General features: G+C 40.8%; 2 pseudogenes; one reads left to right on the plus strand and one right to left on the minus strand.

Annotated features, from left to right (window-relative positions):
- Positions 1 to 4852: 4852 nt before the first annotated feature.
- Positions 4853 to 14598, minus strand: LOC145948728 (uncharacterized; annotated as a pseudogene).
- A 135-nt stretch (positions 14599 to 14733) lies between these two features.
- Positions 14734 to 15414, plus strand: LOC145948729 (uncharacterized; annotated as a pseudogene).
- The last annotated feature ends 588 nt before the right edge of the window (positions 15415 to 16002 follow it).

Raw genomic sequence — 16002 nt, forward strand, 5'->3', positions numbered from 1 at the left:
AAGCAGTGGTATCAACGCAGAGTACTAGAGAGAGAGAGAGAGAGAGAGAGAGAGAGAGAGAGAGAGAGAGAGAGAGAGAGAGAGAGAGAGTGTGTGTGTGTGTGTGTACGCACACACGCAAAACACAGACACACACAAACACTAACCCATCGCGTGTAGCGAACAGCTGATCGCAGCGAGTGCCTCACACAGTCGCCCGCGTCGGATAATGAGTTGCGCCGTTCCTGAAGCAGTGGTATCAACGCAGAGTACTTCGCTTAATATTTCTTTTAATAATTTGAAAACTAAGCTTCGGATCAAATTTTGGCAAAGGAAAAATCGTCTTAGAATCCAGTCAGGAATACGACATTTTAAGGACAAACGGTTGTTTTGAATCACCCTGTATATATATATATATAATATAATAATAATATATAAGTATATATAATATAAGTAGAGAGATGTAAAAATAAATGTTTACACATTAATATATGTAAATGTTTATTTATTCGGAAGCTTCGCCAATTTTCTTTTTACAACAGATTTCTTGATAATATTTTGATTTTTTTGATAACAAAATTGTCTCATTCTGAGATGTACATAATAATAAATAGTATAAGAAAGTACATCAGACGCATGCTCTTGGCACGGAAATGAAAATGAGTAATTGCTAATAACTTCATCAATGGTCAAGTCAAAGAATGATCAGTCAAGGCAGCATGCTTCGCAAAGCAGGATTCGATATAGCGGACAAGGTTAAAAATATGCAAATTTAAATGAGTCTTCCATGAGACTTAAGATTAACCAAAGCTGACAACGAGGATGCAGCATTACTTTCACACTTGAGAAAAAATTTTTGCAAGTTTTGCATGCACTGTAGCGATGTAAGAGTTGCTAGCAAGAAATCCTGAAAAAATTTACATATTTCTATTGAATTAGAAAAATTTTAAACAAAGAAAAACAGTAAAAGAAAAAAATAGAAATATCCAGTCCGTTTGCTTTGCTGAAACAAAATAAACAATTAATAATTGTACAGGAATAAGCTATCGAGATGATTCTGATATCCCCCTATGGCTACAAGCAAGAGTGAATCCGTGCAAGGAAAGGACCCCGTACAAACCTTATGGAAAATGGCTTTCGGTAAAATTGGCTGAAACTTTGCCATTTTGTACTTCAAGTGATGCTGATCAAAAGTTACCATTGTCACAAGTCAATCCTATGAGCCATTTTTGTTCCAAAAAGGCTCAAAGTTCGATAATAGTGCCTATGATACGTGTATGTGATGTACAATGATTGCCACTTCTAGGCAGTACAACATTTTATTGCTAGCATTGCTATTGTATTGTTAGTATTGCTTTTGTATTGTTAGTATTACTTTCGTATTGTTAGTAGTGCTTTCGTATTGTTAATAATGATGATTTATTCCTAATATTCTTATTTTATTGTTAGTATTGCCTGTACTGTCGCAGTATTAGAAAGTATTTCTAGTATATTATCTTTTTTTATTACTAGTACATATTTTTCTGAAATTATATTTAAATATTATATACACCAATAGTAATTTATTAAAAATTAGAAATAGTTTAATATATAAAAAAATATATCAATGAGATCAGTTAAAACCAAAAAATGTATTACTCTATTTTATACACTACGCAAAACAATTAGGGGAGCGCTTTAAAACTAGCAAAATTTTATGATTTTTAAGAAGCCATATCTCGGCTTAGGGAGGTCGTAGAACAATATTTCTGGGCGCATTTTAACGGGTGAAGCCTCAACTTTAAAGTGGGTAATATAGCATTATTCGTCTCATCGAACTGTTTTTCGTGTGAGGCTTAAAATTAGATGGCGAAAAAACTCTGAAAATTTCTTGACTTTGTAGTTGTCCATAGAAAAAGCAGGGATGGAACCATAAATGCCACCACATTGGCTTTGAAGTAGGAACCCTCCCCTTTGAAATGCCGCAAGAAACATTGCTCTATCATGTCTAAGAGCCGAGTTATCGCATTTCAAAGTTACCCCTGCATTTTGCAAGATTTTTAGCAATACCGCCGGTATTCGCGTTATCCAATGTGCACCACGGGGAGGTTGCTCGGTTGGATTTTGCACATCATGTGTATGGTGTATGTGTACGTCAATGTTAAGTGTGTGCGTGATGCGTGTGGATGTGTGTGTGTGGGGGGGGTATGTGTGGGTGTGTGTGTGTGTCAGCAGAAATAAAGATCCCACGGTTCGTCACTCTCGCAGTAGTTAAGTAGCAAGCAAGTGACGGCTTTAAGCCGCGTGTTACAGGAGTAGGTCTATTGGCGGGGGACAATAGCCCCCCCCCCGCCACTGGGCACCACAAGCAATCATGCTTTGAGCAATTCGCCCAATTTCGCAGGTTACGGTTATACGGAACATTATTATCGCTGACTGACCGGAGCGATGTATTTTCAGTTACGCATGCAAGTATTTGCCCCCGGGCCGGACACAAGCAAAATAAAAATATGGACCTGAGGGCAGACACGCGGCGGACAAGTATTATAAAAATTAACATGTCAGAGATTAAAAACGAACAGAAACGCGGCACATTTACTCTCGGTTGAAAACACGCGACATTCACTTACGGGACGAGATAGGCTCACACAATGCTACGAGCACGCGCGAGATAATAAAAATAAATAAATAGAAATTATTAGGGACGCGCATATTCGTTGGAAATTCGCGGGCCTTTAATTTGATGTAAATCTGTTCGCGGCGCTATTATCGAACGCGGCCGATACCTGCGTGAAAGAATTTCTCCCCACGCTCACTCTCTTCCGCTGTCGACCGTCGTCATGTGCAGATCTCTCACGTTGTTTGTACGCTTATTACTCTTATAATAAAGTTAAGTGAATAGAACCAAAAGTTGGACCTTCTACATCTCACGAACCTAACAGAATTGGCGACGAGGATATTGGTGTTGGCTCTCAGACGCAAGTATAATCGTCTGTTTTCTACTCTTTTTTTACTTCGCACGCCACGTACTTGATTATTTTGGGCGACGTGGCGCGGTGATACCGGCTACTCGTGCGGACCACATACACAGATTATATACACAGTGCACGAATACAATTTTTTTTTAGGATGACCTCCAATAATACGGGCGCTGGTCCTTCTCAGGGAGTAGCAGAAATGCAGGAAATCGCTATTCCAAATTCCTTTACGATAGAGAACTTCAATCCAGAAGTGACAACGTGGCGGCGGTGGTTACAGCGATTACAAGGAGCTTTCATGATTTTTCGGATCACGGGAAACGCTCGTGTTCCTTATTTGTTACATTACATGGGTCCGGGCGCATTTGATATATTGTATGACCGATTAGACTCGGACGACCCTTTTTTGCAAGAATACGAGACATTAACGGCCAAATTGGAAGAATTTTACGATCCGGCACCGCTAGAAACCGCCGAAAATTTTAAATTTCACCAACGGTGACAAACAGAGGGCGAGTTGGTACAATAATTCGCAGTTGCTCTACATAAATTGAGCCTTCACTGCAAGTTTGGTAATTATCTGAAGACAGCCCTGAGGAACCAATTGGTCTTTGGCCTTTCAAGTAAGAAGATTCAAACCAGGCTCCTTGAGAAGAGAGAGCTAACGTACGAGGAAGCCCTACAGATAGCCACCACAATGGAACTTTCGGAGCAAGGAGCGACATCTTTACAAAACGGCGCTACAAGTCCAGTGGCAGGGGTGGAATATCTGCAGGCAGGCAAGAAATCATCAAAGAAGTCTAAGGATAAATATAATAATAATAATAATACCTTTAAGAAGTCTAAGGATAAATATAATAATAATAATAATAATACCTTTAAAAAGAAATTAGCAATTACTAACTCTTCGAAGCATAATAATAACAATAATTCGTCGCGTTTTAACTCGAATAAGGAGAGTACTAAATCAGTTAAGTGTTTCAGGTGAGGAAAAGGACATTTTGCGTCCCAATGCACTCTAAGTCGAAACGTACGCTGCTCGGGCTGTGGAGGACACCTCGCCAAAGTGTGTTTAAAAAAAAAGGAGAATGCCAACAATCTAGATAAAGTGTTACAATTGAAGCATGTGGATCGACGGGATAAATTTGTTTGCACGCTCTCAGGCAATAAGAAGCAAATTCGTTTCGAAGTCGATAGTGGTTCCGTGGTCACGATTATGAATCGTGAGCAGGTACGTGCCTTATTTCCAGGTTCGACCGTCCTAAGAACTTAATTTGGTTTCGTATTCTAAAACAATAGTTAAAATCTTTAGATATACATATAGTAGTTTATGTACAATGTAATGAGATGCGAAAAAAACTAAATATTTACTTGACAGAATTGGAAAAAGAACCGTTTCAAAGTTTAAGTGAAAAACTTCCACGCCCATACAGTGTGCGTATTTTGTAATTCCAAACCGTCCTCCATTTATGTGTGTGTGTGTGTTGTTCCTATCCATTATCTGAACTGGTTCTATTTGATGGTCAACTAGCTCCAGATTGACACGCATTTTGTCGAGCTTAGCATTACCCAGGATGAACGACGTGGACGTGGCGGGGCTTCCATCCCTTTGGGGTGCTTAATTTACGTGAATCCCCTTGCCTCTCACAATTCGGGGTGCTTGATTTACGTGAGACCCCTTGCCTTTCACAATTCGGGGTGCTTGATTTACGTGAGTCCTCTTGCCTCTCACAATTCGGGGTGCTTGATTTACGTGAGTTTCCTCGCCTCTCACAATTCGGGGTGCTTCATTTACGTGAGTCCCTTTGCCTCTCACAATTCGGGATGCTTGATTTACGTGAGTCCTCTTGCCTCTCACAATTCGGGGTGCTTGATTTACGTGAGTTCCTTTGCCTCTCACGATTTTCTAAAACATATTACAAAAGATGTTCAAAAACGTTACCATTTTCTTGAATACATAACGCGATTCTTCGCTCAAAATGGTTAACAGTTATTAGTAATACGGCCCGTGGTATGTTTGTACAAGCAATTTTGATTCTTTGAATCATATCATCTCGAGTTGTGGGTTCCCGCTTGTACACGACATTTTTTAAATAACCCAATAAATAAAAGTCGGGTGATGTCAAGTCAGGAGATCGCGCTGGCCATGCTATTGGTCCACCTCGTCCGATCCACATGCCATTGTAGCGTCTATTTAGATAATTTCTTACAATTCTCGCATAATGTGGTGGAGCCCCATCTAATTGAATCCACTTTCCGAGTCTTGTGTACAAATCAACTTCAAGTAATCCTGGTAGTTCATTCCTTTGTTCTGAATGTTTACATTACCATCAAAAATGTATGGACCAATCAGGTAGCCGTTAATAATACCGCACCACACGTTAATACTCCAGCGATGTTGATTATCGATTTGTCTGTACTGTTATAGCCCGAACTATAACCAGTAGTTATTAGGAATAATAATATTGTAAAACATTTCTACTTATAAACGAGCGCTCTCGCCAAACGCTCGTCGAACGAAAACGCTAACGCAGCGAAATACGCACGAAGCACGGAAATCGCGAGCTACAAGCGAAGGCCAGGGACTTCGACCTGCTTCGCTTGCATTTAGACCAAAAACGCGTGAATATTCTTAATCAATCGGGGACTTGTTTCCAAGGGCCTCGCCCGTTAAAAATCAAAGAACAAAAGAAGATATAAGACGGAGAGCCCGCCCGCGAAGGCAGTCTCGAATACAATTCCTAAACATCAAGACGTGGTCGCTAATAAGAACCCGGAACATCAGAACGAGACTCACTAATAAAGATCTAAATTATTGAGAGGAATACGAATATACGCTCGTTAACCAAACATCGAATGTTACGCGAATATATAATTAAAGAAAGGACGAGAAATAAAGTGAAACCATATTCGATCCCCAATAAAAGTGTATTTAACGAAAAGAAGAGAGTATAATCCTCCTAACGTCCTGCGAAATCCTGATCGACCCGAGGATTCTCATCCTTTATTCGACGCAACCCCAGTGCCTTGCTCGAGACACACAACAATTTGGTGGCAGCGGTGGGATCGCGCCGACGGACCGCCAGGACCAGCAGGAACCTGAAGACCTGAAAACAATACAAAAGTATTAGAAAAATCAGGCACGTCGAAATAATCGACGGACAACACAGAAAGCAGCATACAATAAATTAAGACCCGCAATACACACATACACAACGTGTGGAAGCAGGCACGTCAGTTAGAAAAACAGCTGACGGAAATAAGCAGAAGTCACAGTGCAGTGAAAGTGAAGAACGGACAACGCAAGCAGTACGAAGAGCGATAAGCAAGCAGCTGAGAATCGAGTAGGATCGCCAACGTCCCAAGGACAACGCCGACCTGCGACAATCTCACGAACAACGCATCATCACGGAGCGACGACCTGCCGTCAAGCACAAGCACCGAGCCGCCAGCCGTTATCAGCCCACGAGCGATCGAGTTGCAGTAGCAGCAGCCAAGCCGTACCGAGCGATAAAGAGCGTAACGATGCGAACCGTAATACTGTAAGTCCGATCCTTATAATATTTCTGCGTGAATGTCGGAAGGGAACAAAACACCCCCGAAACCGATAGCGAACAAATCTTGGCTACATAGCGACTCAGCCAAACGAGCGATTCAAGCGTTACCATTAACTGTAGAAAGACTCGAGCGAGTTCGTAGAAAATTAGAGAACGAATATTCAAGCGAAAGCGAAGACGAATTACCGGGAACGTCATTGTTAAACGCGAGTTCCCCTTCGATAGTTTTGACGAAAGTATACTAAAGACGCGAACAGACGGTAATAACGAAAATATAAAAGAAATTAAAATACGCGCAAGCCAAACACCTAGCAACGCGTCGCAGAAAAGCGGATGGTCAACTACGTACGATAGTAGCGATTTTGACTCTAACGAAGACAACATGTCGGTAATGCACACTCCACCAAATGGTGCACCAAATGAATGTATCCGTGGGTGCTGTAGACCGCGAAATTGGTCGCCTACGCGAAAGATAGAGTGCGGAAACGTACATCGCGTAGAAGTCGACGTACACAGGACACCCGCCGAACATAGGACACCCGTCGAAAACAACGCGAAAGAGGAAAACCCTTTGATGCGCGACGTATTACAAGGCCTACGAGACTTACGAATTGAAATGCGGACAGAAACAAATAAAATGTACGATTCGAGGTCACGCGGAGAGAAATCAGACGACAGTCGTCAAAGCTCCCGCGAACGCGCACGCAAACGGGATGCAAATAGGCATCGCGATAATCGACGACATCTCCGTGAACACACCCGTAATCAAGATGCGGAAGAGAGATGCGACAGTCGGCAAGATTTACGCGAACTCACTCCCGAGCGAGACCGAAATAATCAACGTGATCACCGCGACTACCCTCGCAATCGAGACGCAGGAGATCGACGGAATCTACGCGAACACACACGCGAACAGGGAGCGGATAGGCGCTACAATAGGCAGATTAGATCCCGCGAACGCGCTTATGATCGAGATTCGGACGAAGAGCACGAGCCTCGTATGGCTTATGGACGAACCGAGCGTGACATCCGAAACCGGCGGAATGCCGCACAACGCTACATGTCATTAAAAGAAGCGCGAATAATGATACCGGAATTCGACGGTACAACGCGAACTCGATTACATGAATTTTTAAATTCCTGTACTTACGCGATTAAAAATATTCATCCAGATGACGAAGCATTAATTCAGGGAATCTTATTTACGAAATTACGGGGAAAAGCCATGCAAGACTTCGAGACGCAAGATATCCAAACGTTCGAAGAATTAAGGAACCAACTCGAAAATTTTTACCAAAGTAAGCGGAGTACAGCGCATTTGCAAATCGAGTTCAATTCACTCAAACAAAAATTTAACGAATCAGCGCAAAGTTTCGGACAGCGCGTCGATAAACTCGCTAGGAAACTATATAGTTCGATGATTGAGGGAGAAAACCGTTCGAGCACGTATAAGCGTGCTATATTAGAGACCATACAAAGCCAAGCGTTACTGAATTTCCAATTCGGGTTACGCGACGAATTGAAAATACTTGTGCGGTCACAACGATATGCAACTCTCCAAGAAGCGATAACAGGCGCAACCGCGGAAGAAAAGCTTATGGGGCCTAACACGTCGCGAACAACAAATGCCTCGCAAAATAAAAACGGGCAACAACCGCGACAAAGTCGACGAACGAGCACGCAATGCTACAAATGCGGCAAATCAGGTCATTACGGGCGCGATTGTCATAGCAGCAAATACGCCCTACCGAAACCCGAGAAATCTTCCCGCGTAACCGCCATTGAAAAATTCTGTGACCATTGCAAAAAACGCGGACACAACCGTGAAGAATGCTGGTCTTTAAACGGGCGACCGAAAAGAAATACCGCGGAAAAAGCAAAGAAAACAAACGCGAAGATAGCCCAGATAGAGTCGGAGAAGGACGACCGAAAGAAAAGTAGGCCGCGACAAAATACATCCGACACCGAGAGCAGTAGCAACGAGGAAGACACGGGAGAGGAGACTCCGGCGCGCGCGATCGAATTTAGAGTATCGCACGTACGACGAACACAACAAGAGAGCGCGGGGTTAGATCTAATTACACTGCCGATGCGCGAAGCCCGGAATGGCACAGTTAAAATGCTGTTCGACTCAGGGGCCACAATATCATTAATGAAAGTTAAACATTTAAAAGACGATACACTAGTATATAGAGAAAAAAATACACTCATTAGCATAACAGGACATAAAGCACAGACAATAGGAAAAATACATGCAACAATCAACTTAAACAAGAGGAAAATAAAACATACAATTTATGTCGTCAAAGAAGACTTCCCCATGGAATATGAAGGAATTCTCGGGATGGATTTTTTGCGGAAACAGGGAGCCACCTGCGATTTTAAGAAACGGGAACTCACCATAGGAAACGCCGTGTTAAACCTACAACCGTACGATAAGATCCGGTTACAACCGCGCAGCGAAACTATAGTACGGGCCGCTACAAACCTAAATAGCATAGGAATCATAAGAGCCGAGGAAATCACACCTAGAGTCTATATAGGGCGATGCTTAGTCGAACCAAAAAATTTTGAATGTCCGATTAGCGTCATTAATACCACCGACGAGATCGTTGAAATCAGAACACCATTGGTAACAATAGACGACATAAACATAACATCAACGCACGAAATAAATGGTATAGGAACAGAAACTCCGAAGTATTCGTCCGAAAGAAACAAAAAAATATGACAATTACTAAGAACAGAGCACCTCAACTCAGAAGAACGACAGGCAATACAAGGGATATGCGAAGAATATAGCGATTTATTTCTTTTGAGCGGAGACTCACTGAGCTGCACCGTGACAGTGAAACACGAGATAGCCACGCGCGCTGACACATCATCGGTCAATGTACGACTGTATCGTCTGCCGGAGAAACACAAGGCGGAAGTAAACAAACAAGTGCAAGAAATGTTAGAGGCCGGTATTATTCGAACAAGTGTTAGTCAATGGAACGCGCCATTACTAGTAGTACCGAAAAAAGCAGATACATCCGGAAAACCGAAATTAAGGGTAGTCATAGACTTCAGGCGGTTAAATAATTTAACAATAGGCGACTCATTCCCGCTGCCAAATATCACAGATATATTAGATCAGCTGGGAAACGCCAAATATTTTACCACCTTGGATCTGGCATCAGGATATCACCAGATACAAATGGCGGAACAGGATAAAAGCAAGACAGCCTTCTCAACCCCCTACGGACATTACGAATTTAACCGAATGCCGTTTGGACTGAAGAATGCGCCAGCAACTTTCCAACGCCTGATGAATTCAGTACTTACTGGAATACAAGGGCTCAGATGTCTAGTCTACTTAGATGACATCGTTATCTACGGATCTAGCCTGGAGAATCATAACCGAAGACTCGTAGAAGTCCTGCAGAGACTACGAAGACACAACCTGAAGCTACAACCGGATAAATGTGAATTTCTGCGCAAGGAGGTAATATATCTGGGACACATTAACTCCGAAAATGGAATATTACCGGATCCATCAAAATTAACAGCGATAAAAAACTTTCCGACACCGAGAAAAGTAAAAGACATCCAATCATTCATTGGATTAGCCGGATATTATCGCAAGTTTATACAAGATTTTTCAAGAACCGCGAAACCTCTAACAAAATTAACAAAGAAAAGTGAAACATTCGCGTGGAATAACGAACAACAAATAGCATTCGATATATTAAAAGAAAAACTAATGACAGCACCAGTATTATAATATCCAGATTTCAATAAAGAATTTAATGTGACCACAGATGCTTCCGACTATGCAATCGGAGCTGTGCTGTCACAGGGACCGATAGGCAACGACCGACCCATCGCTTACGCAAGCAGAGTATTATCTCGCGCGGAGCAAAATTACAACACAACAGAAAAAGAATTACTAGCGATCGTATGGGCCGTGAAACATTTTAGACCATATGTCTATGGAACAAAATTTAAAATTATTACGGATCACAAACCCCTGGTATGGCTATTCAACGTAAACGATCCCGGATCAAGATTAATCCGCTGGAGGTTGAAACTAGAAGAATATGATTATGAAATCATACACAAAGCCGGACGAGCGAACGCGAACGCCGACGCGCTAAGTCGACACGTAACTCGAGATGCAAGCGAGAGAAGAAAGAGAGAAATCTTCAAAGTAGAAGAAGAGGAAGAAGAGAGAGAAGAAAAACTCGCCGATAACGCTAGAGTATATACCGAAGAGGAGAAACAACAAATACTCTACGAATATCATGATGCACCCACAGGAGGACATCAGGGAATCGAACGTACAATAAAAAGAATTCGATTAAAACATAACTGGCCAGGATTAACAAGAGACGTCGAAAAATATATCTCGAAATGCGAATCCTGCCAGAAAAATAAATTATCGCGACGAGTAAAAGCACCCATCATTATTACGGACACGCCGAGTAAACCATTCGAAAAATGCGCGCTAGATATAGTCGGACCGTTAACAATCACTAATAACGGAAATAAATATTTACTAACTTTCCCAGACAATTTAACCAAATTTAGCAAAGCGATACCGATCGCAAACCAAGAAGCTAACACGATCGCGAAAGAATTCGCCACGAAAATAATTTTCGAATACGGGATTTCCGAAAAAATTCTAACCGACCAAGGAACAAATTTTGTAAGTGAAATATTTAAGAATACGTGCAAATTACATAAAATCGATAAAATTCAGACAACAGCTTATCACCCCGAAAGCAACGGAGCATTAGAGTGTTCACACCGTACGTTAGCCGAATATTTAAGACACTATATAAATGCCGACCAAACAGACTGGGACGAGTGGATTCCCTACGCAATGTTTACGTATAACACGACCCCACACACGGCTACGGGGCATACAACTTTCGAATTAGTATACGGACATCAAGCGGACCTACCGACAGCCCTAGCGAGACCGCCTAAACTAACGTATAGTTACGACGACTAGAATTAAAAGAAAAATACGGGCGTCAAACCAACTCGCGAAAGAAAATATTAAAGAAGAAAAAATAAAAGCCAAAGGGTACTACGATAAATCCGCGAAAGAAACAAAATTTAAGATAGGCGACAAAGTACTAGTATACGACGAAACGCTCCGACGGGGACGATCGAAAAAATTAGATGCACTATGGGCAGGACCATACGTAATAACCGAAAAAAATTCCGACGTAAACTACACAATTAAAAAGGGAAGAGAAGCAGTGCGCATGCATACGAATAGACTAAAGCTATTTATAGAAAACTAATACTTACTCAATCATCATCCGCCTCGCAAGCATCACGACGGTCAGGATCGTACATGTGATCCGATAACAATATATACTATTTTGCGTTTCCCTTTAATTGCGCAACCGACCTATGATATTGTAAAAGTAATAAAATTCCCCACACCATCCTATAAAAATGTATACAGTTATATCAAAATAGATAATCAAATAATTGTTATAGATAAAGAAAAATTAACATATGCGACAATGACGGAAAGCGAATTACGAAATTGTAATAAAATTAATACACAATATGTATGTAAACGCAATTCACCTGTACACCGCGTAGATTTAGACGCACCATGCGAAATTCAAATGTATACGCAGCGACAGCATTATCAGAGCAAATGTAATGTAAGACACTATGTCTCAACCCATATGTTATGGATAGCATTACACCAAGAGCACACTTGGTTATACTCGACGGACGCCGAACAAACGATAACCATACAATGTGACGGTCAGCTCGAAAATAAAATAATAAGAAATACCGGCGAAATTACGCTAAACGGAAATTGTAAACTGACAACACCAGACACAATAATAGAAACAGAAGAAAAAACATACGAAACCGTTCTAGAAACCTTTCTACCTAGTATCAATATAACAATTCCAAGAGACGGAAATATAACAAGACATAACGAAGACACGCTAGAAAACATCTCACAACATCGCTTAGAATTAACAAACCTCAAAGCCAAATTGACAGACATAGATAACGACTTACAAAACAACGAACAAAATTTCTACGCAACGAAACAATTTATCTATCCGATGACATCTAGCGGAATAATAATAATATTAATTATAATAACCATTATAGTATTTTGGATAATAATACGACAAAGAAATAAAAACAAAAGACGACCATCAGTTAGGATAGTCGATGACTTTGGCATACCAAGATCAATATTAAAAAGAAGCCAAAGTACTAGATTTTAGAAATAAGAAACGATTATAAAACTACATTGTAAACGGGAATTATAATTGTAAGTAACATTAGAAATAATTTTAACGTAAGATAAGAAAGGAAGCGAAAAACTTCTTACCTCCGTTTTTCTTTTTTTTACGGGGGAGGGATGTTATAGCCCGAACTATAACCAGTAGTTATTAGGAATAATAATATTGTAAAACATTTTTACTTATAAACGAGCGCTCTCGCCAAACTCTCGTCGAACGAAAACGCTAACGCAGCGAAATACGCACGAAGCACGAAATCGCGAGCTGCAAGGCCAGGGACTTCGACCTGCTTCGCTTGCATTTAGACCAAAAACGCGTGAATATTATTAACCAATCGGGGACTTGTTTCCAAGGGCCTCGCCCGTTAAAAATCAAAGAACAAAAGAAGATATAAGACGGAGAGCCCGCCCGCGAAGGCAGTCTCGAATACAATTCCTAAACATCAAGACGTGGTCGCTAATAAGAACCCGGAACATCAGAACGAGTCTCACTAATAAAGATCTAAATTATTGAGAGGAATACGAATATACGCTCGTTAACCAAACATCGAATGTTACGCGAATATATAATTAAAGAAAGGACGAGAAATAAAGTGAAACCATATTCGATCCCCAATAAAAGTGTATTTAACGAAAAGAAGAGAGTATAATCCTCCTAACGTCCTGCGAAATCCTGATCGACCCGAGGATCCTCATCCTTTATTCGACGCAACCCCAGTGCCTTGCTCGAGGCACACAACAGTACCAACGAGGGTTAACATCTGCCCAATAATGACAATTGTGTCTGTTTAGTTGTCCACTATTTTCAAATGTTCGCCAAAGCTATTTGAGGTGCCGAAGAAAATATCGTGTGTAAATTCGGAGTACTCTGTAATCGGAGTTTCCCGTGTTTGGAATAAACAAGATACTCAGGGTACATGACTCTGAAATTTTGTAACAATTGGATACCGACTTATTTCGAGTCATCGATCGTCTGTTCTTGAAATAATATGTTACTACTTGGGGATCAATTTATTACGAGAATCCTTTTCATTGTTGTGGCGATTAACAATTATTTAATCCTACAAAAACCATTTAGACGGTGAAAGTGAGTGTCCGGTAAGAAAAGTTCACTTGGCAAAAATAGTTAAAGTGAAACAGCGAGAAAAATTAAACATTTAATAAATAGTTCAATATCCAATATGGCGCACGACTCGGCCTCGACTCACAGTACGGGACGGCGCCGCCAGGCGGCGCAAGGCCGGAATGCTAACTCGTGGGTGGAATACGGCCAGCGGAGTATAATAGGAGGGCCGCTTGCGGAGTTTCGTCGAAGGAGCGGTGTGGATAAATTTACACAAACCAAGAAGAAAGGAGGCCGATGAAGGATTTTTTAATACAATACTATCACTGACACAATTACACATGTAATTAATTGTAAATATTAAAAGTCATGTTTAACTCCAACTGAGCTCATTTATATGAAACCTCAGCGATCTCCTATATCCTAACGTCTCCCACTGCGAAAAACGATAATTGATCCACAATTGTTGAGCAGTATCAAACTTTATTGCTTAAGAATTTACGTCCACTGACAACACTCATAGCTAATTATATTCCTTCGGAGATTGTTGATATTCTCCTTGTTCTCGGAGAATGTCAACGAAATTATCGTGAAGCTTCGCAAGTTTACCGGAATCGTTATCCCAAAAGAGAACACCCAACTCATTCCGTAATCTGGAACCTTGAACGAAGAACTCGCTAAGGCCATTTGAGGCGCAATAGAGAACATCGTGTGTACAATAATGAAGACGATGTGCGTGTGCTCGTTATCTTGGCAACTCTTCATCTTAATCCTCATACGAGTAGTCGGGTTATGGCTAGAGAAATTGGTATACCGAGAACAACGATTTTAAGAATTTTGAAGAAAGTGAAGTACCATCCTTATCATATTACGTCAACACATACTCTTAGTCAACAAGATATGCTGTTACGTGTACAATTTTGTCATTGGGCACAACAGATGATCAGAGCTGATCCAAATTTCTTCTATTATGTTATGTTCTCTGATGAGTCGACGTTCAAAAATAATAATGAATTGAATAGATATAATTGTCACTATTGGTCGAATGTTAACCCTATTTGGCATAGACAAGTAGATAATCAGCATCGGTGGAGTGTAAATGTTTGATGTGGGATTATAAATGGTTACTTGATTGGTCCTTATTTCTTCGATGGAAATGTCAATGGAGAAAATTTTCTGGATTTTCTGAGGAATCATTTACCACAATTACTTCAAGACTTTGATTTGCATACACGACAGAGAATGTGGATACAACTGGACGGGGCGCCACCTCATTATGCGGAAATAGTGAGAAATTATCTAGACCGGGAATACAATGATAGGTGGATTGGACGACGTGGACCCGTCGCATGGCCCCCACGATCTCCTGATATGACTTCACTCGACTTCTTTGTATGGGGGTATATCAAAAATGTCTATGAGCATGCGCCTACAACCAGAGAAGATATGATGGAAAGAATACGAGTAGCTTGCAGGAGTATACCTCGCGCTGTCTTACTCAAAACGGTCAGACATTTCCAAGATAGGTTGGCGTTATGTATTCGAGTCAATGGAGATAATTTTGAACAATTCCTTCGATAGAAAGGTTTGTAAGTCAATTAAGCAGCTCGTTTTGTAAGAGGCAAGGGGACTCACGCTAATCAAGCACCCTAAAGGGAATAAAAAACTACTACGTCCATGCCGTTGTTCCTGGGTAGCGCTAAAAGTAAGAGATAGAATAAAAAATTTGCCGTGTTACGCGCAGCATACGATATTTTAAGTCTCATAACTCAAAAAGTACTTTATAAAAAAATGTAATTATAGTGTTTTGAAAAGGTCTTGACGCCAGCTACAAGAATATGATATGAAAAATTGATGGTTCCATTTAAGAAAATCAAGTTGATCTTAAAATGATCTCTAAATTTGACTTCAAGGTCAGGGTCAAGGTCACCATCAGGTGCCCCCCTCTGAACCCTACAACTTTTGTATAAAACATTTTTTTCTATCTTGCTTACTTTACGAGATATTTGCGTGTATTGACTAAAATGGTCCACCGTGTATATTAATAAAACATTTGATTGATCAATTGAAACAAAGATTTTTTCGTTCTGATTGGTCAATCAAACATTTTGCTGAAAATGTTTGATTGACCAATCAGAACGAAAAAATCTTTGTTTCAATTGATCAATC

This window comes from Prenolepis imparis, unplaced genomic scaffold (genome assembly GCF_030444845.1).
Source record: "Prenolepis imparis isolate NDT839.2.m4 unplaced genomic scaffold, iyPreImpa1.0 SCAF_615, whole genome shotgun sequence".
NCBI classification, from domain to species: Eukaryota; Metazoa; Arthropoda; class Insecta; order Hymenoptera; family Formicidae; genus Prenolepis; species Prenolepis imparis.